This window comes from Panthera onca (genome assembly GCF_046562875.1).
Source record: "Panthera onca isolate mPanOnc1 chromosome E3 unlocalized genomic scaffold, mPanOnc1 haplotype 2 h2.Chr18_unloc_1, whole genome shotgun sequence".
Taxonomy (NCBI): Eukaryota; Metazoa; Chordata; class Mammalia; order Carnivora; family Felidae; genus Panthera; species Panthera onca.
This window is the reverse complement of record NW_027675824.1, coordinates 7051-32545: the sequence shown is the minus strand read 5'-3', so window position 1 is coordinate 32545 and position 25495 is coordinate 7051. Positions and strand designations below refer to the sequence as shown.

General features: G+C 36.0%; 1 pseudogene; it reads right to left on the bottom strand.

The window, feature by feature from the left end:
• Positions 1 to 24325: 24325 nt before the first annotated feature.
• On the bottom strand, positions 24326 to 25277 carry LOC144613859 (putative vomeronasal receptor-like protein 4; annotated as a pseudogene).
• Positions 25278 to 25495: the final 218 nt, after the last annotated feature.

Genomic DNA, 25495 nt, shown 5'->3' with positions numbered 1-25495 from the left:
AAGCATGAGCCAATAACATTAATAGCAAACATTTCTGTATCGTCTCTTATATTTTTATGTATTGACCAGTATAGTTATAAATGCCCTGAATATATAATTGAACATTTTTCCACCTCAGAGTAATCTGTGATTGTGATGGTCTTTCACTATACTGCACCATACAGCTTAAATTTTGTAAATCATGCATTAATTCATATTGATAAAATAATTATGCCTGCTTCCAGAAAAATAATATAAAATCTTAGGTGCAAAATTATTCAGTTACAAACTGTAAAAATTATGATTTGAGATATTTTAGAGGAAATATTTTACTCTTGATACCCTAAGAATTTTTCAAGGCATATGGATATAGACCTATATTAAGTAAAGTTTCAAAAAAAGGAATTAATATATAGTTATTTCTATGCAACTTCATGAGTGTAACACAATAGATAAATGTTGTTTTTATCTTTTTGATAATTGATAGTTGGGCTAGCATTTAACTCCTGAGATGTAAATAATTTACATTAGAGATCTCTGGAATGGAAATTAAACTGGGAGAGGATCAATTTGTAGTTGTGGGAAGATAATTTTGATAGTGTTGAGTTAAGGAGAATAATTCTTTTCCCACAACTATTTTTGTGTCTTTATCGCCAGAACCTGGAAATATTTTGGATTTAATGGAAAATGGAATATAATTTTATGGAGGCTGGCAAGATTACTAATATCCTTGTTTAAAATACAGAAATTATGGGAGGCTGGGTGTCTCAGTCAGTTAAGCGGCTGACTTCAGTTCAGGTCACGATCTCATGGTTCGTGGGTTCAAACCCCACATCGGGCTCTGTGCTCCCAGCTTGGTACCTGGAGACTGCTTCAGGTTCTGTCTCTCTTTCTCTCTCTCTCTCTCTCTCTCTGCCCCTCCCATGCTCAATCTATCTCTCTCACTAAAATAAACAAACATTAAAAAATTTAAAATAAATAAAGTAAAATACAGAAATATATGGGATTGTTAAAATATGTCACATATAATCACAATGGACCACAAACTTGGGAAAATAAGAAAATTAGAAAATATCAAAGTGATGCAATGAGACAAAAACTCAATTTGGAAATTACTTTTTTTCTCATTATTTGCTTAGATTAGTCTTTCTTATTTGTAAAAAAAATTCAGTTTTCCTTATAACTATCTTTTTTTTTGGATTTTATATGCACATCACTGTCATGGGTGCTAAATATTAAGTAAGTTAACATAAAACAAGAAAAATGTTTTGCAAAGAGGAGGACTCGGGTACAATAGGAATATTCATAATGGAAACCTTATGTAGGCATGACTGTGAGTGTGTTGGTGTTTGATATATACTAAAGTCATTTGGTCTAGAAAATATTGCTGAGGCAATTTCTAAAAATAATGAGGTGAAAACCCTAATGGCTGTGAGGATTTTGACTCCTGAAGAAAGAACATTGGTGATAAGTAGTTTATTTTTTTCCCAGATATACAAAACATTTATTACTTATGTCATTAAGACCATCTCTGTTCCCTTATTTTTACCATTAAATAATGTGTTTTTTTTTCAAGCTGGCATTGGACTTTCAGCCAACTTTTTTCTCATTTTCTTCCACATCTTCACACTTCTGAATCGCAGACCTAAGCCTACTGACCTGATCACATGTCACTTACCCCTTGTCCAAATAATGATGCTCCTCATGATACTGTGATTGTTGTCTCCAGACCTGTTTAACTCACTGTTTTCTCAGAATGACCTCAAATCTAAGGTATTTTTCTACATGTACAGGGTGAGGAGGAGTCTCTCCATCTATACACCTACTTACTGACCATGAGTCAAGCCATCACCATCAGCCCTAGCACCTCCTGTTTGTCCTGTTTTAAACATAAATTCACAAATTATGTGATCTATATTTTTGTCTTCTCATGGTGCCACAGTTTGTCTTGCAGTAGTTACCTGATCTTCTACACTATGGCTTCTTCCAATGTGAACCAGATACAACTGCTGTCTCTCAGCAAACTTTGCTCACTCTCCCCCATGAAATCTATTATTCATGAACTGTTTTCCACCCTGAAAACATCTTGTGATATCACCTTTATAGGGATCATGCTTCGTTCAAGTGCATACATGGTAATTCTCTTGTTCAAGCCTCATAGACGGTCCCAGCACCTTCATATCACCAACTTCTCCACAAGAGTCTCCCCAGAGAAAAGAGACACACACACACACACACACACACACACACACAATTATGCTGCTGGTGAGTTTCTTCGCGGTCATGTACTGGATGAACCTTATCATGTCATCATTGGCAATACTGTTTTGGGTGAATAACTCAGTCATCTTGGGTATCCAGAAGCTTGTGGTCAATGTCTATGCCACTATCAGCCCTTCGGTGCTAATCATCTCTGATACAAGAATAACTAATATTCTCCAATGAAAATGTCATCCATTTTTAAAAAGTTAACGCTGCAAAAAAAAAAACAAAAAAACAAAAAAAAAAACAAAACAAAAAAAAAAAAAACAACTGGATACTTTTTTTTTTACCCATTAAAAAAATGTGTGAAATAACAAAATAACACCTTTAATTATATTTGAATACTCTTAAAACCAATATTGCCAATGATGATATAGTTCTTTTAGTCCCATGTCCACCATTACGTTCTATTACCATACAGTGGACCTTACCCATTCATTTTGATTCTTAGACCTTTCTACAAGATACCTTTTCTTTCCTCTTGAAGTATACTATTAGGAAGCTCATATTTCTCTAAAGGATATCAAAATGCTGATTCCAATGGGCACATGCGCTCCAATGTTTATAGCAGTGCAATCAACAATAGCCAAGTTATGAAAAGACCCCAAATACCTATCACTGATGAATGGATAAAGAAAATATGCTGTCTATACCCCGGAATACCACATGTTGATCAAAACAAATGAAATCTTGCCATTTGTGAAAACGTGGATGGAATTAAAGTGTGTTCTGCTAAGAAAAATAAGTCAGTCTGAGAAGGACAAATATATAATTTCACTCATATGTGGAATTTAAGAAACAAAACAGATGGGTATAAGTTAGGAAAGGGAAAATAATGTAAAAACAGAGAGGGTGGCAAACCATAGGAGACTTTTTTTTTATTTTTATTTTTTTGGAAATTTATTGTCAAATTGGTTTCCATACAACACCCAATGCTCATCCCAAAAGGTGCCCTCCTCAATACCCATCACCCACCCTCCCCTTCCTCCCACCCCCCATCAGCCCTCAGTTTGTTCTCAGTTTTTAAGAGTCTCTTATGCTTTGGCTCATAAGAGACTCTTTAATACAGAGAACACATAGGGTTTCTGGAAAAGAGGTGGGTGGGAAATGGCTAAATGAGTGATAGGCATTAAGGAGGGCACTTGGGATGAATACCAGGCATCATATGTAAGTGATGAATCACTAAATTGTACTCCTGAAACCAATACTGCACTATACGTTAACTAACTTGTATTTAAATTAAAAAAAAAATAAAAAATATATACGTAACATGGGGGAAAGAAGGAGCAGAAAATTGCTGGGATAGTGTGTGTGGGGAAATAGGGAGCGGCTGGTAAAAAGGTGCAAACTTTCAACTATAAGGTCTGAGACTAATGTGAAACTTGGTGACTATCATTGATAACACTGTATTGTATAATTGAAATTTGATGAGAGTAGAACTTAAATTTTGTATCAGAAAGAACCATGTGAGGTGATGGATGGGTTAATTAACTAGATGATAGGATTGCTTTCACAATGTATATGCATATCAGATCACCAAAGTGTACACATTACATGTCAAACAATTTTGTCAGTTATACCTCAATAAAGCTGAAATTTAAAAATCAAGTCCTTAATGTTAGTCAAATTTCTCAGGCTTTTACTTTTTTTTTTTTAAGGGAGCAAGTAATTTATTTATTTATTTGTTTATTTTACTTTTATTTTTTTAAATTTACATCTAAATTAGTTAGCATATAGTGAAGCAATGATTTCAGGAGTAGATTCCTTAATGCCCCTTACCCATTTAGCCCACCCCCCCTCCCACAACCCCTCCAGTAACCCTCAGTTTGTTCTCCATATTTATGAGTCTCTTCTGTTTTGTCCCCCTCCCTATTTTTATATTATTTTTGTTTCCCTTCCCTTATGTTCATCTGTTTTGTCTCTTAAAGTCCTCGGTGCTTGTACTTTTGAAAATAGTATTCTTATTTATTAAAGTTATTTAATTATCCAGTTTTGGCTTGAATGATAATTTGTATGGGCATCAATATTTTTTTTTCTTTCTTTTCTGGCAATACAATAGCTGTGGAGATTTTGCTCTCATATTTGTAGGTTTTCTATCTCTTTGTCTCTCACCCTCTCTCTCACACTGTTTTTAATCCTTTTTTCAACTTGTGGAGTTTCTCTGTTTTACTAACATATATTTTAATTATTTTATTTATCTCTCTTTGGCACAACTCTCTTCTAAATTCAAGTCTTCGTGCCAGGTGTTTGAACTCAAGAATTTATAATTCGCTATTTATTTGATTATTCATTTTTTATTTTACATATTTAGTGAAACAGTTGGATGTGTCTATTGTCTTATTCCTTCTCATGCTAGTATTCATGTTTCTACAACTAGTATGTACAAGTTGTACATGCTTTTGACTAAATTTTTTAGTCATTGAGTTTCATACTCCAGTTTACTCTTCCTCTCATCATCTCAGTCTAATTTAATCTTTAACTCTTATATATGTATTAAGTGTATTATGTCTAGAATTTTATTTTTTATATGACCATTGCCAAGCTTATGGTGTCTTGTTATTCCACAGTATTTTGATTTTCTGTTTTTCCTACATATTTTTTAACATTTTAAACATAATGCCAATATCTGACATTTATGTGACGTCTAATTTATGACACACCATTCTGATTTTGTATTTTCTTATGGGCTTTATGTTTACTTTTTATTTATTTTTGAGAGATAAAGAGACACACCTGGAGTGGGGAACAGGCAGAGAGAAAGAGAGAGAGAGAGAGAGAGAGAGAGAGAGAGAATCTGAAGCAGACTCTAGGCTCTGAGCTCTCAGCACAGAGACCAATGTGGGGCTCCTACCCACAGACTGTGAGATCATGACCTGAGTTGAAGTTGGCCGCTTAAATAAGTGTGCCACCCAGCGCCCTGGGTTTCAAAATTTTTAATTTGATTCTTACTTTTGGGAAATGTCACATTTGAAATTCAGTGCATTTGTTTATTCCATTTGCCCTGGGGGAAAAAAAAAGTTCAACACACATGAATTTTAAGTCCCAGTGATAAACCATTATCTGGAGGGAACACTTGCTTCTTAGACAACTCATCTAGATATTCCCTTGATGTATTTCTGCTGTAGAGGAGTTCTCATATTTACCTTCCAATTCTATTCAGCAGGTTTTAGGGTTCTTGTAACTTCTTGAAGGTTTTTTATTACCTACATTAAAAGATTAGGAAATAACTAGTATTTTACTTAAAAGCACATATATCCAGTGACTACACTAGTAAACTATTTCACAAAGATATTTTTGGCAGACAACAACATCTCATGACTCTCAACTTTGTATATTTCTGTAATTATAAATATATTTATAGTAATACTAATTTGTAGAATATAAATAATTTTTGTTAAGTTTTGAAAATTTATTTTATGTTTTACACAATTTCATGGTATGATATACTCCACTGTATTTAATATTACCCGTATATGGTCAGAATTAGTTATTTTCTTAGCATTATGCCACCATTAATATAGTTATTCACCTGAATTTATGTCTTTGACTTCAACGCTCTTTTAGCTCATGCCCCCCTTTCACTTCCAAGGTCGTTTTGAAAAATCTCAGGTTTAATATTTATTTATTCTACAATATACTTAAAATTCTATTAACATCCTGTGAGATTTATGTTTTCAGGAAGTTAATTATGATTAATAGGTATACAGCCATTATCATTAAAATGTATGCTTTTTATTTGAAAACAATGTGTATCTTATATTCACTGGTTTAAAATGTTAATATTTTGTAGTTATATCTAATTAAAGAAACTGCTTAACAAAGTCACTTGAAATCCTTTATATTTATTGTAGTATACAAAACAATTTCTTATCTATGATGGCTTAAATGTCATTTAATATGATAAAGATGTACCAAGTTGGCATCTTCCATAAATTTAAGTTGAACATTTTTAATTCAAGTGTCACCTAAATGTATAAAAGACTAGTGTCTAACAGACTGTATTTTCTAAGTTTGTTTTACCCATTGTGATTCATGAAATGTTTATTTTTATAACTTTCTTAATTTACTATGTCATTTTTCATTTGTTCTTATGGAAAATTTAGTATTAGGTCTAAACTCAATATTTATTTTGAAAAAAGAACCGGATCCTTCTTTTGTTTTGATAAAATCTAAATTCAAAAGACATTATTCATAAATTCAGTTTGTATTTCGCATCTATTTTGGTCACACAATAAATATGAGTGTTTATATTCATAACCTGTATCCTACAACAGTATAATCATTGGATCATTAATTGATTTCTCCAAATCATTATTCTCATGATTTATTATTCCTGATTCGTTTATGCCAACTGACTAGAAAATCATGAAACAAAGAATACTAAACATTAGCAATAAACACCTCGATATGCACAAGGTACAAAGATAAATCAAGAAATAAAATATCTGAATAGACATTTAGAGAAAGAAATATATAAATAGATTTATAGCAAGAAAATGGATTAATTAAAAATAACTTCACAGACAAAAACGAAAACCTAAATGACTTAATTGGTAATTTTGCCAAATATTTAGTGACTAATTGATTCAAAGTCTGCACAAACACTTCCAAAAAATACTAGAAGTGGGAATACTTCCCAGGTAATATTAGGTGATTAGTATTACTCTGATTCCAAAAGCAGACCAAGGCATGATAACAAAAGAACATGACAGATTATTATCTCTTGAATATAGACTCACGTTCTCAAAAAGAAAGCAAATGAAATTCAGCAAAATACATACAAATTATACTCCATGAATTTTGAGATTATTTCACACATAAAACGTAGGCTAAACTTCCAAAAATCAATGTTTTCCAGAATGGAAAAAAAAAAAGGAACTAAAACTGCATTTTGTTACACATGATATGATTCTGTATATCAAATTTGTAGGGAGTTACCGAAATTTCACAAGAAATAATAAACAAGTTGAACAAGATGCAAGATACAAAATCAATATTAAATACAAACCTAAAATATATATTTATATACTAGCAATGAAAAAATTGAAAAGGAAATGAAAAATACATCCATAATTGTATTAAACAAATAAAAAACATTTAGAAATAACTTGAAGAAATGAAGTTAAGGTATTGAAAATAAGGAGATATAAATTTAAACTTTTTACAAGTAGGGGCACCTGAGTGGCTCAGCTAGCTGAGGGTCTGTCCTCAGCTCAGGTTATGATCTCAGGGTTTGTGAGTTTGAGCCCCACATTGGGCTCTCTGCTGTCAGCGCAGAGCCCTCTTTGGATCCTCTGTCCTCTTTTCTCTGTGTCCCACCCCATTCATGCTTTCTCTCTCAAAGATAAATAAAGCTTTAAAGAACTAAAGTTGTTGAAAATAAAATATTCTTAGCTACATAAACTTTAAAAATCAAAAAAATTAGAAAGACATTAGATGTTTAAGGACAAAATTACTTATTATTTAAGAGTAGGAGTTCTCAAAGTTTGCCTTCTCCTTCAAACATAGCTAGATAAATGTTAAATCATTCTGGACACCCAGAAAATCAATTTGAGGAGTTAGAGAACAAAATTGAAATTCTATAAGAATCATTTAAGGTAGGAGATGCGGAGAATTGATTTCGTGTAGATAAGGACTAAGGGTGTTGAAGGTTTTGCAGATGGGAAGGAACACTGCTTACCGTGTCTACCACAAGACATTATAAGCAGCAGAGTAAAAACTCTGAAGATTTAGAAGTTCACCACCTTCAGGGTTATGACAAGCTCAGTGATGCTCTTGTGGGGAAGAAGGGCAGAGACACTGGATTGGACAGTGTGGTCTGAGGATCTCCTGGGTCACACAGGGGAAAGGCTCCTCCACTTGGAGTGCATTTGAAAGTGGCAGCGAGGCCTCTATGGGGACAAAAGGAAGGGTGGTGCCCACCTGCTGCACCATCCCAGACATAGGAGCAGCAGCTGGGGGTTGTGAGTCTTGGTACCAACTTTCTGCTCCACTTTGCCATAACTTATGAACCCCTGGGCGATTGAGCTAATGTTTTCCTGGGAATGGACAGGAAATAGCAGAAATGTATTGAGGTCCTCCCCCAGAATCAACACTGGACCACCGCACACAAGTCTCTAAAATTTGGAGTTTAGAAACCCAGCCTGGTGCCTGTGATAAAACAACTCTTACACACACACAGGGTGAAAGTAAGGATCTGGTGGAAGCTGGGTACATAAGAAGGGTGATTATTTATATTCTTTGAGGACATACTGATGAGTGGCAGGCACAAGCTCTCCACCTCTGGCACAAGAGAGAGGGTGAGGGAGGAAGAAAAAAATACTTTCACTCTTTGCAGATGTCATAGTACTCTACCTGGAAATCCCAAAAGACTCCACAAAAAAAAAAAAAAAAAAAAAAAAAAACAGCTAGAACTGATACATGAATTCAGCAAGGTGACAGGAAACAAAATCAACATAAAGAAATCAGTGGCATTTCTATACACCAATAATCAAGCAACAGAAAGAGAAATCAAGGAATCGACACCTTTTACAATTAAACCAAAAACTTTAAAATACATAGGAATAAAAGTTACCAAAGAGGTAAAATATCTCCATGCTGAAAATTATAGAAAGTTCATGAAAGAAATTGAAGAAGACACGAAGTAATGGAAAAACAGTCCATGCTCATGGATGTAGAGAAAGAGGAATAATCTCTTTGCACGGCTTGTGGAAATTCAAACAGGTACAGCCACTCTGAAAAACAGTAGGGAGGTTCCCTCAAAAATTAAAAGTAGAACTACCCCACAACACAACAATTGCAATACTAGGTATTTATTCAAAGGATTCAAAAATGCTGATTTGAAAGGGAACATGCATCCCATTGTTTATAGCAGCACTATCAACAATAGCCAAATTATGGAAAGAACCCAAGTGTCCATCACTGATGACTGGATAAAGAAGATGTGGTATACATATATACAACGGAATATGACTTGGCAACCAAAAGAATGAAATCTTGCCATTTGCAACAATGTGGATAGAAATAGATTGTATTATCTTAAGTTAAATAAGTCAGAAAAAGAAATACATCATATGATTTCACTCATATGTGAAATTTAAGAAACAAAATAAAAGATCATAGGGGGAAGGAAGGCAAAATAAGATAAAAACAGAGATGGAAGCAAACCATAATTATGAGACTCTTAAATACAGAGAACAAACTGAGCGTTGTTGGAGGGGTATTGGGTGGGGGTCTGGCTAACTGGCTGATGGGCATTAACGAGGGCACATGTTGGGATGAGCACTGCGTGTTATATTTAAGTAATGAATTGATAAATTCTATTCCTCAAATCATTATTAGAGTATGTGTGAACTAACTTGGATTTAAATAAACATTTAAAAACTAAAAGAAATAATCTAAACTAATGTAAGAGAAATTATTAAAAAGAGAGAGAGGGTGAAGTTATTTTGGCGTCACCCATTAAGACTAAAAAAACTCAGTGAGCTAAACATTGCCACCAACTGGGGACTGGAGCAAAATACACCAAACCCAGTCGCTTTATGCCCTGAAGGTGCATCTCTAAACAGGCAAGTGAGCATAAGACACAGTGCAACAGGCCCTTCCCACAGAAGACTAGCACAAACCACTCACATGCACCAAATCTACTGATCATATACTGCTGCAAACCTTCAGTTTGCAGTTTGCAGAAAGAATATATATATTCTTTCATTATTTGGATCTACCTTATTTTTTAAAAGATTTTATTTTTAATTACTCTCCATTCCCAAAATGGAGCTTGAACTTACCCAAGTTCAAGAGTGGCAAGCACACCAACTAACCTAGCCAGGTGCCCTAGATCTTGCTTCTTTAAGAAACATAACAAAACACTCCTAAGATCAAGCTTGCTTGCTTGCATGCTTTCTCTCTCGTTTTCTCTCTTTCTTCCTTTTTTCTTTTTCCTGGAGAAAATGAAAAAACAGAGTAATTCACTGCAACAGGTAAGAACAAGAAGTAGAAGTAATGGACATGGATTTAATCAACAGAGGTATAGGTAAAATACAGACATAAAATTTAAAGCGACAATTATAAGTATGCTAGCTTGGCTTCAAAAAAGAAAAGACTATAGAGAATCCTCTACAGCAGAGATAGAGTTAAAATCTAGGCTGAAATTGGAAATTCTAGAGCTGAAATGCAAACCATACGGAAAGCCATAAAGAGAGGGTGCATAAATCAGACGTATGAATCAGTGATGTAGAAGATAAACGTATGCAAAATAATGAAGCTGAAAACAAGGAGGGAATTAAAGTATTGGATCATGAAAGTAGACTGAGCGAACTCAGCAAATTCTACAAATGCAATCACATTCATATGAAGGAGTCCCAGCAGATGAAGAGAAAACCAAAAGGGCCGAAGGTTTACATGAGCAAATTATACCTTAAAGCTTCCTGAGTCTGGAGGAAAGACACAGACATCAACATTCAAGAAGCCCAGAGATCTCCTGTTAAATTCAACAAAAGCCAGCCATCCCAAGACATATAATAATGAAATTCACAAAATACACAGTCAAGGAAATAATCCTGAAGCCAACAAGTGAAAACAAGTCCTTAACCTACAAAGGAAAAGAGATCAAGTCTGCAACAGATTTCTCCAAAGAAACTTAGCAGGCCACAGTGGAAAGTCAGTATATATTCAACATGCTGAAAGTATGCAGACAAGACTACTTTATCCAGCGAGGCTGTCATTCAGGATGGAAGAAGTAGTTTCCCAGACAAATAAAAACTGAATAAGTTTGTGACCACTAAACAAGCCTTGCTAAAAAATATTAATGGGTACACTCTGTGTGGAGAAAAAAAGCCCAAACAATAAAGACTGGAAGGGAGCAGAGAACATCACAGAAACACAAGCTTTACAGGTAACATAACGATATTAAATGCATGTCTTTCAATAATAACTCTGAATATAAATGCATTAGATGTTCAGATCAAGACATAAGGTACCAGAATGGATAAAAATAAGACCTAGGTACATGCCTAAAGAGACCCATTTTAGACCTAAAGACAACAGCAGATTGAAAGTTAGGGATAGATGGGCCACCTGGGTGGTTCAGTTGGTTAAGCATCTGACTTCAGCTCAGGTCATGATCACATAGTTCATGATTTGAAGGCCCACATCTGTCTCGGCACTGGTGGCACAGAGCCTGCTTTGGGCTCTCTCTGCCCTTCCACACTTGCATGCTCTCTCTCAAAATAAATACATAAACTTTAAAAAAAAACATAAAGTAAGGTAATGGAGAACCATCTGTCATATGAAAATATTTCAAAAGAAATCTTCAATAGCCATACTTATATCACACATACTATACTTTAAAAACAGAATGTAACAAGAGGTGAAAACTGGCATGATATAATAAACTAAGGGATCTATCCATCAATAAGATTTAACATTTGTAAATAATTGTGTCCCCAACATGGGTAGATACCATACTGCAATACAATACAATACATACTACAGTAATCTAGGAGACAGTGATAACCCACTTAGGGAGTGGACAAAGTATCCAAGCAGAAAATCAAAAGGAAACAATGACTTTGAATGACACACTAGACCACATGGATTTAACAGATATATTCAGAATATTTCATCCCAAATCAGCAGAATACATATTATTCTCAAGTGCACATGGGACGTTATCCAGAATAGATCGCATAGTGGGTCACAAAACATCCCTCAACAAATGCAAAAAGATCGAGATCATAGCATGAATATTTTCAGACCACATCGCTATGAAACTTGAAGTTGACCTGAAGGAAGAATTTGGAAAAACTACAGATATACGGAGGTTAAAGAACATCCTACTAAAGAATGAATGTGTTAACCAGTAAATTAAAAAAAAAAAAAAATACATGGAACAAATGAAAATAAGAATACAACAGTCCAAAACTTTTGGATTCAAAAAAAGCAGTCCTAAGAGGGAAGTGTATTGCAAATCAGGCCTACCTCAAGCAGCAAGAAAGATCTCAACTAATCACACTAGCCTCATACCTAAAGGAACTAGGAAAGGAAGAGCACACAAAGCCTAAAGCCAGAATAAGGGACATAATAAAGACTAAGAAAAAATAAATGGTATGCAAACAAACAAAAATAATAGCACAACAGGGCACTTGTGTGGCTCAACTGTTCAAGCGTCCAACTCTTGATTTAGGATCAGCTTATGGTCTCATGGTTGTGAGATCTAGCACTGCATAGGGGCTCTTCTGTCAGTGCATAGCCTGCTTGGGATTCTCTCTTTCACAGTCTGCCCCTCCCTTGCATGCTTTGCCTCTCTCTCAAAATAAATAAATAAACATTTTTAAAAATACCAGTGGAACAGATGACTGAAACTAGAGTTGTTTCTTGAAAAAATTAATAAGATTGATAAACTCTGAGACAGACTTACCAAAACAAAAAAGAAAGAAAATAAATAGATGAAATATTGAATGAAAGAGGAGATCAAAGCCAACACCACAGATATACAAATAATCATAAGATAATACTATAAAAAATTATATGGCAATAGTCTGGCAATCTGGAAGAAATGGTCAAATTCCTAGAAACTCACAAAGTACCCAAACTGAAACATTAAGAAATAAATATTTGAGAAAACATATAACTAGCAAAGAGATGGAATCAGTATTCAAAAATTTTCCAGTAAACAAAACTCTTGGTCCAGGTGACTTCCCACGTGAGTTCTACCAGACATCTATAGAAGATTTGACACATATTCTTCTCAAAATTTTCTAAAAATAGACATGGAAGGAAAACTTCCAATCTCCTTCTGTGATATGCTAGAATTACCTGAAATCCAAAACTTCACAAAGATCCTACAAGAAAGTAGAAATACAGACTAATATCCCTCATGAACATGGATACAAAAATTCTCAACAATAGAGTAACAAATCAAATCCAACAGTCATTAAAAGAATTATTCACCATGATCAAGTGAAATTTATTCCTGGGATGAAGGGCCGATTCAATGTTCGCAAATCAATCAACGTGATAAACCACATTAATAAGAGATAAGAATCATATGATTATCTCAATATATGAAGAAAAAGCATTCGAAAAAATACAGAATCCATTATTGATAAAAAAAAAAAAAAAACTCAAAGAAGGAAGTAAGGGGGCCCTGGAAGAAGATGGTGGCGTAAGAGGATGCTGGGCTCACCTCGTCCTGCTGATTACTTAGATTCCACCCACATTGGTCTAAATAACCCACAAAACCGCCAGAAGACTAGCAGAACAGACTCTCTGGAGCAAAGCATAGACAAGAGGCCCATGGAAGAGAGTAGGAAGGACAGAGAGGCAGGGCATGCTACACGGACTGGCAGGAGGGAGCCAGGGCGGTTGAGGGGCAGCCCGCCCTGCAAGGCAGAGCCCCCGAGTCTGACTTGCAAAAGCAGAGAGGAGGAACAGAGTGTGTTCTGCCAGCCAGTGGGACTTAACATCTGGAATGTTATAAGTCAACAGCTCTGCTCTGAGAGTGGGAGGGCTAGAGGACAATGGGAGGGAGAGGTGTTGAGCCCCAGAGGACAGAGCTCAGCTCAGCGGGGAACAAAGGAACTGACCAGAGCCATCTCCCTTGCCCATCCCCCAGCCAAAATCCCAAAGGGAACCAGTTCCCATCACGGAACTTGGTTGCACTGCGCAAACATCCAATGCTGTGCTTCTGTGGATCCATCCCTCCAATGGGTCAGCCTCCCTCTCGGTGCCACTGGGCCCCGCCCACAGTGGACAACCAAAGGGAAAGCAAGCTAAGCCTGCCCCTCCAGCCCCTGTGCACCTTGTGGATCCATCCCGGCTAATACGCCAGATCCCATAGAAGCAGCAAGACAAGTCTGGCAGTGTGCAAGTAGCCGAGACATGGGCCATACCACTCCACAGTGAGTCCTGCCCCTGGGAGAGGGGAAGATAAGGTACACACCAGTCTGATTGTTGCCCCAGTGGTGGGCTGGGGCAGACATCAGGTCTGACTGCGGCCCCGCCCACCAACACAAGTTACTCCAGACACCACAGGGGAAGAGCCCTGCAGTTCCGCGCCACTCCAGGGACTATCCAAAATGATGAATCGGAAGAATTCTCCTCAAAAGAAACCCCAGGAAGTAGCGACAGCTAATGAACTGACCAAAAATGATTTAAGCAATATAATAGAAAATGAATTTAAAATAATAGTAATAAAATTAATCTCTGAGCTTGAAAAAAGTATAAAGGACAGCAGAGAATCTATTGCTACAGAGATCAAGGGACTAAGAAACAGTCAGGAGGAGCTAAAAAATGCTATAAATGAGGTGCAAAATAAAATGGAGGCGACCACAGCTCGGATTGAAGAGGCAGACGAGAGAATAGATGAATTAGAAGATAAAATTATGGAAAAAGAGGAAGCTGAGAAAGAGAGATAAAAAAATACAGGAATATGAGGGGAGAATTAGAGAACTAAGTGATGCGATGAAACGCAATAATATACGTATAATAGGCATTCCAGCAGAGGAAGAAAGAGAGAAAGGTGCTGAAGGTGTACTTGAAGAAATCATAGCTGAGAACTTCTCTGATCTGGGGAAGGAAACAGGCATTGAAATCCAAGAGGCACAGAGAGCTCCCTTCAGATATAATGAGTCGATCTTCTGCATGACATAACATAGTGAAACTGGCAAAATACAAGGATAAAGAGAAAATTCTGAAAGCAGCTAGGGATAAACGTGCTCTAACATATAAAGGGAGACCAATAAGACTAGTGACGGATCTATCTACTGAAACCTGGCAGGCCAGAAAGGAATGGCAGGAGATCTTCAATGTGATGAACAGAAAAAATATGCAGCCGAGAATCCTTTATCCAGCAAGTCTGTCATTTAGAATAGAAGGAGAGATAAAGGTCTTCCCAAACAAACAAAAACTGAAGGAATTCGTCACCAATAAACCAGCCCTACAAGAGATCCTAAGGGGGATCCTGTGAGACAAAGTACCAGAGACATTGCTACAAGCAGGAAACCTACAGACATCACAATGACTTTAATCCATATCTTTCTATAATAACACTGAAGGTAAATGGACTAAATGTTGTAACCAAAAGACATAGGGTATCATAATGGATAGAAAAATAATACCCATCTATTTGCTGTCTACAAGAGACTAATTTTAGACCTGAAGACACGTTCAGATTGAAGGTGAGGGGATGGAGAACTATCTATCACGCTACTGGAAGTCAAAAGAAAGCTGGAGTAACCATACTTGTATGAGACAAAGTAGAATTTCAATTAAAGGCTGTAAAAAGAGATGAAGAAGGGCATTATATAATAATTACAGGGCCTATCCATCAGGAAGAGCTAACAATTATAAATATCTATGCGCCGAATATGGGAGCCCCCAAATATATAAAACAATTAATCACAAACATAAGCAACCTTATTGATAAGAATGTGGTCACTGCAGGGGACTTTAATACTCCACCTACAACAATGGATAGATCATCTAGACACAGGATCAATAAAGAAACAAGGGCCCTGAATGATACATTGGATCAGGTGGACTTGAGAGATATATTTAGAACGCTGCATCCGAAAGCAACAGAAGATACTTTCTTCTCAAGTGCACATGGAACATTCTCCAAGATAGATCACATAATGGGTCACAAAACAGCCCTTCATAAGTATACAAGGATTGAATCATACCATGCATACTTTCAGACCACAATGTTATGAAGCTTGAAATCAACCACAGGAAAAAGTCTGGAAAACCGCCAAAAGCATGGAGGTTAAAGAACACCCTACTAAAGAATGAATGGTTCAACCAGGAAATTAGAGAAGAAATTAAAAAAGATGTGGAAACAAATGAAAATGAAGATACAACAATCCAAACGCTTTGGGATGCAGCGAAGGAAGTCTTGAGAGGAAAATACATTATGATCCAGGCCTACCTCAAGTAACAAGAAAAATCCCAAATACAAAATCTAACAGCACACCTGAAGGAAACAGAAGCAGAACAGCAAAGACACCCCAAGCCCAGCAGAAGAAGAGAAATAAGAAAGATCAGAGCAGAAATAAACAGTATAGAATCTAAAAATACTGTAAAGCAGATCAATGAAACCAAGAGTTGGTACTTGGAAAAAATAAACAAAATTGATAAACCTCTAGCCAGGCTTCTCAAAAAGAAAAGGGAGATGACCCAAATAGATAAAATCATGAATGAAAATTGAATTATTACAACCAATCCCTCAGAAATAAATACAAGCAATTATCAGGGAATACTATGAAAAATTATATGCCAACAAACTGGACAACCTGGAAGAAATGGAGAAGTTCCTAATCACCCACCCACTTCAAAACTCAAACCAGGAGAAATAGAAAACTTGAAAACACCCATAACTGGTGAAGAAATGGAATCAGTCCTCAAAAATCTCCCAACAAATAAGAGTCCAGGACCAGATGGCTTCCCAGGGGAATTCTATCAGCCATTTAAAACAGAGAGAATACCTATCCTTCTCAAACTATTCCAAAAAATAGAAGGGGAAGAAAAATTTCCAGACTCATTCTATGAATCCAGCATTACTTTGATTCCTAAACAAGACAGAGACCCAGTAAAAAAAGAGAACTACAGGCCAATATCCCTGATGAATATGGATGCAAAAATTGTCAATAAGATACTAGCAAATTGAATTCAACAGCATATAAAAAGAATTATTCACCATGATCAAGTGGGATTCATTCCTGGGATGCAGGGCTGGTTCAACATTCGCAAATCAATGAACGTGATACATCACATTAATAAAAGAAAAGATACGAACCATATGATCCTGTCAATCAATGCAGAAAAAGCATTTGACAAAATTCAGCACATCCTTTCTTAATAAAAACCCTCGAGAATGTCGGGATGGAAGGAATGTACTGAAACATCATAAAAGCCATTTATGATAAGCCCACAGTTAATATCATCCTCAATGGGGAAGAACTGAGAGCTTTCTCCCTGAGATCAGAGCACGACAGGGATGTCCACTCTAACCACTGTTGTTTCACATAGGGTTGGAAGTTCTGGTATCATCAGTCAGACAACAAAAGGAAATCAAAGGCGTCAAAATTGGCAAAGATGAAGTCAAGCTTTCACTTTTTACAGATGACATGATATTATACATGGAAAACCTGATAGACTCCACCAAAAGTCTACTAGAACGGACACATGAATTCAGCAAAGTCGCAGGATACAAAATCAACGTAGAGAAATCAGTTGCATTCTTATACACTAATAATGAAGCAACAGAAAGACAAATAAAAGAAACTGATTCCATTCACAATTGCACCAAGAAGCATAAAATACCTAGGAATAAATCTAACCAAAGAAGTAAAAGATCTGTATGCTGAAAAGTATAGAAAGCTTATGAAGGAAATTGAAGAAGATATAAAGAAATTGAAAAATATTCCATGCTCAAGGATTGGAAGAATAAATATTGTTAAAATGTCAATACTACCCAAAGCAATCTACACATTCAATGCAAATTCAATCAAAATTGTACCAGCATTCTTCTGGAAGCTATAACAAGCAATCCTAAAATTTGTATGGAACCACAAAAGATCCCAAAGAGTCAAAGTAACATTGAAGAAGACCAAAGCAAGAGGCATCACAATCCCAGACTTTAGCCTCTACTACAAAACTGTAATCATCAAGGCAGCCTGGTATTGGTACAAAAACAGATACATAGACCAATGGAGTAGAATAGCAACTCCAGAATTGGACCCGCAAAAATATGGCCAACTCATCTTTGACAAAGCAAGAAAGAGTATCCAATAGAAAAAAGACAGTCTCTTTAATAAATGGTGCTGGGAGAACTGGACAGAAACATGCAGAAGGATGAAACTAGACCACTTTTTTACACCATTCACCAAAACAAACTCAAAATGGATAAAGAACCTGAATGTGAGACAGGAAACCATCAAAACGCTAGAGAAGAAAGCAGGGAAAAACCACTCTAACCTCAGCTGCAGCAATTTCCTACTTGCTACATCCCCAAAGGCAAGGGAATTAAAAGCAAAAATGAACAATTGGGACCTCATAAAGATAAAAGCTTCTGCACAGCAAAGGAAACAATAAACAGAACTAAAAGGCAGCCAATGGAATGGGAGAAGATATTTGCAAATGACATATCAGACAAAGGGCTAGTATCCAAAATCTATAAAGAGCTCACCAAACTCCACACCCGAAAAACAAATAATCCAGTGAAGAAATGGGCAGAAAACATGAATAGACACTTCTCTAAAGAAGACATCCAGATGGCCAACAGGCACATGAAAAGGTGCTCAACGTCGCTCCTCATCAGGGAAATACAAATCAAAACCACACTCAGATATCACCTCACGCCAGTCAGAGTGGCTAAAATGAACAAAACAGGAGACTATCGATGCTGGCGAGGATGTGGAGAAAGGGGAACCCTCTTGCACTGTTGGCAGGAACGCAATTTGGTGCGGCCACTCAGGAAAATGGTGTGGAGGTTCCTCAATAAATTAAAACTAGACCTACCCTATGACCCAGCAGTAGCACCGCTAGGAATTTACTCAAGGGATACAGGAGTACTGATGCATAGGGGCAACTGTACCCCAATGTTTATAGCAGCACTCTCAACAATAGCTAAATTATGGAAAGAGCCTAAATGTCCATCAACTGATGAATGGGTAAAGAAATTGGGGTTTATATATACAATGGAATACTACTTGGCAACGAGAAAGAATTAAATATGGCCTTTTGTAGCAACGTGGATGGAGCTGGAGAGTGTTAAACTAAGTGAAATAGTTATATATATATATATATATATATATATATATATATATATATATATATATGACATATATACTTGGCAAAGGGACAGAATGAAATCCAGCCATTTGTAGCAACGTGAATGCATGAATGAACTGGAGGGTATCATGCTAAGTGAAATAAGTCAGATAAACGCAGTTAATAATTTTTTCACGCTTATGTGGATCTTGAGAAACTTAACAGAAAAACATGGGGGAGGGGAAAGGGGGAAATAACAGAGAGGGAGGGAGGCAAACCGTCAGAGACTTAAATGCTGAGAAAAAAATGAGGGTTGATGGGAGATGGGGGAGATGGGAAAGTGGGTGATGGGCAGTGAGGAGGGCACCTGTTGGGATGAAAACTAGGTGTTGCGTGGAAACCAATCTGACAGTAAGTTGTATTTAATATATTAAAAAAAACGAATGAATAGGTTAACCAGGAAATCAGCAAATAATTCAAAAACATATACATGAAAGCAAATCAACTTGAAAACACGACTCTCCAAACTCTATGTGATTCAGCAACGATCATCTTAACAGGAATATACATAAAAGTCTATCTCAAGAAGCAAGATAGGTCCCAAATACACATCTCACGTTACACCTAAAGAAACTAGAAAATGTGCAGCAAATAAAGCCAAAAGCCAGCAGAAGAAGGGGAATGATAAACATTAGAGCAGATATGAACAATATTTGAAACCAACAAACAAAACAGTACAATAGATAACTAAGTGTAAATGTAGGTTCTTTCCAAGAAAAAGAAAACTGATAACATCCCTACTCAGACTTATCAAGAAAAAAATAAAGAATACTGAAATCGAAAAAATCACAAATAAAAGAGGGAAGACCACAATGTATGTCAAAGAAATATAAACAATTATAAGATCCTGGACAAGTTGGCTTCCCAGGAAATTTCTACCAGGCATTTAAGAGGAATTAATACCTACTTTTCTCAAAGTTTTCCCCAAAAATATAAATGGAAGGCAGTCTGCCAAACTGATTCCAGGACACCATCATTACCTTGGATCCAAAACCAGACAAAGATGCCACACACACACACACACACACTCACACATACACACAAAACAAACAAACAAACAAACAAACAAACAAAGGAGACTTATCGGCCAATATCAGTGATTAACCTGGATGCAAAAATCTCAACAAGTACTAGCAAATAGAATTCAACATTACTTTAATAGAACTATGCACAGAGATCAAGTGGGATATATACCTGCACTGCAGGGCTTATATAAATATTTGCAAGTAAGTCAATGTGATATACCACATTAATAAAAGTAAGATAAGAATCATGATACCCTAAATAGATACAGAACATGCATTTGACAAAATACAGCACCCTTTCTTGATAAAAACCCTCAAGAAAATAAGGATAGAAGGAACAATCCTCAACATTATAAAGGCCATATAGGAAAGACCCACACCGAATATCATCCTCAATGGCAAAAGCTGAGAGTTTCCCCACAATTGTCAGGAACACGACACAGATGTCCATTCTCACAGCTGCTGTTCAGTATATTACTGGAAGTCCTAGCCTCAGCAATCACACAACAGAAAGAAATAAAAGACATACAAATTGGCAAGGGAAAAGTCAAATTTTCACTCTTCACGGATGACATGATATTCTATGCTAAAACCCCAAAGACACCAAAAACTGCTAGAACTGATTCATGTATTCAGAAAGCTGCAAGGTATAAAATCAACATACTGAAACTGGTTGCATTTCTTTACACCAATAGTGAAACAGCAGGAATAGGAACCAAGGAATCAATCCCATTTACAATTACACCAAATGATGTAAAATACCAAAAAATAAACCTAACCAAAGAGGTCAAAGGCCTATATGGTGAAAAATATAGAAAGCTTATGAAAGAAATTGAACACCCAAAGTGGGGCGCCTGGGTGGCTGAGTCAGTTAAGCATTTGACTTTGGCTCAGGTGATCATCTCTGAGAGTGTGATTTAGAGCCCTGTGTTGAGCTCTATGCTGACAGATCAGGACCTGGAGCCTGCTTCGGATTTTGTGTCTCCCCCCACCCCCCACTCACACTTTGTCTCTGTCTCTCAAAAGTTAATAAACACTTAAAAATTAAAAAAAAGAGGACACAAAAAAGCATAAACATTCCATGCTAGTAGATTGGAGGAACAAATATTGTTAAAATGCTTATACTACCGAAAACAATCTATACATTCAATGGAATCCTTATTAAAATAACACCCGCATTCATCAGAGTTTGAAAAAACAACTTTGAAATTTTTATGGAAAGAGAAACATCCCCAAGTAGCCAAAGTAATGTTGAAAAGGAGAAACTATGGAGGCATCACATTATGGACATCAAGCTGTATTACAAGCTCTAATCATCAAGACAGTATGGTATTGGCACAAAAACAGACACATAGTTCAGTGGAACAGAACAGAGCATCCAGAAATTGACCCACAATGTGTGACCAACTAATCCTTGACAAGACAGGAAAGAATATCTAGTGGAAGAAAAGACAGTCTCTTTCGCAAATGGCGCTGAGAAATCTGGATAGTGAAATGCAGAAAAATGAAGCTGGATCACTTTCTTATACTATAAACAAAATTAATATAAAAATATATGAAATCCCTAAATATGAGGCAGGAATCCGTCAAAACCCCAGAATAAGAAACAGACAGTAGCCTCTTTGAACTCTGCAACAGCAAATTCTTACTAGACATACCTCCGGGAGAAAGGGAAATTAAAGGAAAAATGGACTATTAGGACCCTATCAAGATAAAAAATCTGCACATCAAAGGAAACAAACAACAAAACTAAAGGACAGCCGATGGTATGTTAGAAGAGATTTGTAGATTAGATATCAGATAAAGGGTCAGTATCCAAAATAGGTACTTATTAAACACAACAACCAAAATACAAATAATCCAGTGAAGAAATGAGCAGAAGGCATTAATGCACAATTTCCAAAGAACACACCCAGAGGACCAACGGACACAGAAAAGATGCTCAACCTCACTCATTATCAGAGAAATACAAATCAAAATCACAATGAGATACCACCTCACACCTGTTAGAATGGCTAAAAAAAACATAGAGGAAACAACAGATATTGGTGAGGATGTGGAATTAGGAGAACGCTTTTACACTTTTGGTGGTGATACAAACTGATGCAGTCACTCTGAAAACAGCATGGAGGTTCCTCAAAAAATTAAAAATAGACCTACTGTATGACCCAGCAATTGCACCAGTAGGTATATACCCAAAGGATACAAAAATGCTAATTCAAAGGGACACATGCACCACAATGTTTATACCAGCACTATTAACAATAGCCAGAGTATGTAATGAGTCAAAAGGTCCAATGACTGACGAATGGATAAATATATTACATAGTGGAATATTATTCAACAATCAAAAAGAATGAAATCTTGCCATTTGCAAACATGTGGATGGAACTAGAGTATTATGCTAAGGGAAATGAGTCAGTCAGAGTAAAACCAATATATGATTTCACTCCTATGCGGAATTTAAGAAACACAATAGATGACTATATGGGAAGGTAGGGAAAATGAGATAAAAATGGAGAGAGGAAAACCATAAGAGACTCTAAAATACAGAGAACAAACTGAGGGTTGCTGGAGTGGTGTTTATTGTAGGGACGGGGTAATTGTGTGACGGGGATTAAGAAGGCAGTTGTTCAGATAAGCCCTGGTCATTATTGAAAGGGATGCATCACTGGGTTGTACTCCTTACAACAATACTACACTACAAGTTAACTAACTTTAATTTAAATAGAAAAAAATATATATAAAATACAAAAGTAAAAGAATCCTTATAATGTACAGCAAGGATAATAATAAAATATAAGATCATCCCAGAAAGCTAAGTAATCCAAGTTAAGGATCTAAAGAAGCAATCAAAATCAGAGACCGTCTCGCCATCCAGATCTTGACTGACTACAAGGAGCTCAAACCTGTGTGGTACTCCAACTCGTCCTCAGGGTGATTGGTACAAAGAGACTAGAGATACCTGCACTGTGATATGTCCCAAAGTTCACAATGAAATTATTAATGGTGAAACACAATTAAATTAGTTTTGGGTATAGGGTAGAAGAAATTACATGTCACAAAATAAATATATCAGCAATATGTTTAAATTATTTGATAGTTATTGAGGAGGGCACCTGTTGGGATGAGCACGGGGTGTTGTATGGAAACCAATTCGACAATAAATTTCTTCTACAACATATAAAATATTTAAGTAAAGACAGGAAAAATAGGAAATAAAAATAATGTCGAAAGACAAACTATACACATGTAAGAGATATTGTGAAGAAGAGGCCTAATACAATTAAATCTTGAAAATTAAACAACTCAATTTAGTACACAATAATTTAGTTAAATATTGTATTAGTCTGAGTTGATGAAAGAAATAATAAACTAGAATATTGAACAAAAATGTTGAAGCCAAATCCATTCAAGAGAGAAGATTTATAGAGAATGGAATTGTCGCTATATTATATGAAGATCAGAATGGGAAGAAATAAGAATCATTTAAATGTTTCACTACTGTATACAAATTAAAAAACAAAATCAAAAAAATGACGATTATAAATTTCTAATTTCAAAACTAGGCATGAAGTTACAAATAAGAAATTAATTGTAACAAAAGCAGATAAAATACTCACCAGAAATATTACTCAAACTGTGTAAATAAAAGAAATTAAAAAATATATATGTTGTAACATGAGACAAAGTTTACAACCTTTAAAAGAAGAGAATGATAAATTAGAAAACATACAGAGGTAAGAGTACACTCTCTGCAGCCCTAATAGAAGCCGGAACTCATAGAAATAAATATAAATAGTGCTGAGAAAAGTGTTGCTCCGTTAAAATTAGAGGCAAAGCTAAATATCTTGAAGTAAAAAGAGTAAACAGAATTTTCAAATGTTGCATTACCAACAAGTAATGCATTGTAATAGAGTACAATAGTCATGCTTTAGAGTGTATTTTACTTTTATAGAGAAAATTATCCTTAAGAGTGTTTGAGAAATAAAATGAAAGATAAAGGAATGCTCAACACATGGCAATATTGAATCTTACTTGATACTAAACTCAAAAAAAGCTGGTGGGTAATTGTTACCAGAGGTTTCAAAAACATTTATTATTTATACACAGTAAACCTTTCAATGACATACAAATTAAAATTACATTTAAATGTTATATATAAATACTCTATAATTTGAATGAAATCAAAATGATCAGTTCTAGATAATGATTTCCACAGTATGTACCTATAACTTGATTGCAATTTTCCCACACTTTCGAAACACATTTTCTATCCTTTTATCAGAACTTATTAGCACCAACGCACTGACAGTGGCATAGACATTGGGCACAAGCTTCTGGAAATCCAGAATGACTGTGTCATATGCCCATAAGAGAGTGGAGGAGAAGGAGATAATGACGCCCACCTAATACATGACCACAAAAAAACTTGCCAACAGCAGGATGGTTTCGGTAGCCCTTCTCTCTGGGGAGACTCTTGAGGAAAAGCTGTTACTGGGAAGGTGGTGGCACTGCCTCTGAAGCCTGGACAAGAGAATCACAATGTACACACTTGAGAGCAGCATGCCTCCAACAAAGAAAACATCCCTGGATATTGAAAACGTGAAAAACAGTCCCCTGATGATGGAGTTTAGGTGGGAAAGTGAGCAGTGTTTACTGACACACAGTAGATTGCTCTGGGTCACATTAGAAGGAGCAGCAGTATACAAGATGCAGGCACTAATGAGAGACAAACTGAGAAACCATAAGATGATAAAAGAAAGGAAGATGTCCTTTTTGCACGTATGTTTAAAGCTGGCCAACCAGGAGGTGCTAGGGCTGATCATGATGGCCTTGAACATGCTGAGGAGGCAGGTGGTGCTTAAGGAGAGACCCCATGTCACCCTGATCATGCAGAATAAAGCCATGCATTTGAAATCATTTAGAATGTTCAGTACTTCAAACATGTCTGTAGACATTAAAAAACAGTGCAGTGAACAGTTTCATTATGTGGACAAAGGCCAAGTGATAGATGATCAGGACAGTTGGCTTAGGTCTGTGATCCAGAAGTAGCATGAAGATGTGGAAGAGAAGCAGGAAGGTGTTGGCAAAAATTCCAATAAGAACTTGTAAAAACTGGCCTATCTTCATACAAATATAATGGACGATATCATCATCACAGTGACAAAGAAAAAACATATTTTGTCTATCTGAAAAGTTAGACCTCACGTTATCAATGTCATTTATTCCTTTGTCAAAATCATCACCACAGATCATTTTTTTGTTTTACTCAATTAATCATTAAGTCTATGTTGTATAAGGTCTTAGAAATAGAGTCTCAATATTTTTTTGTACACCATTTTACTGTGTGTATATTATGTACATACGTATCTATATGTTATCTTTCTATATCTATC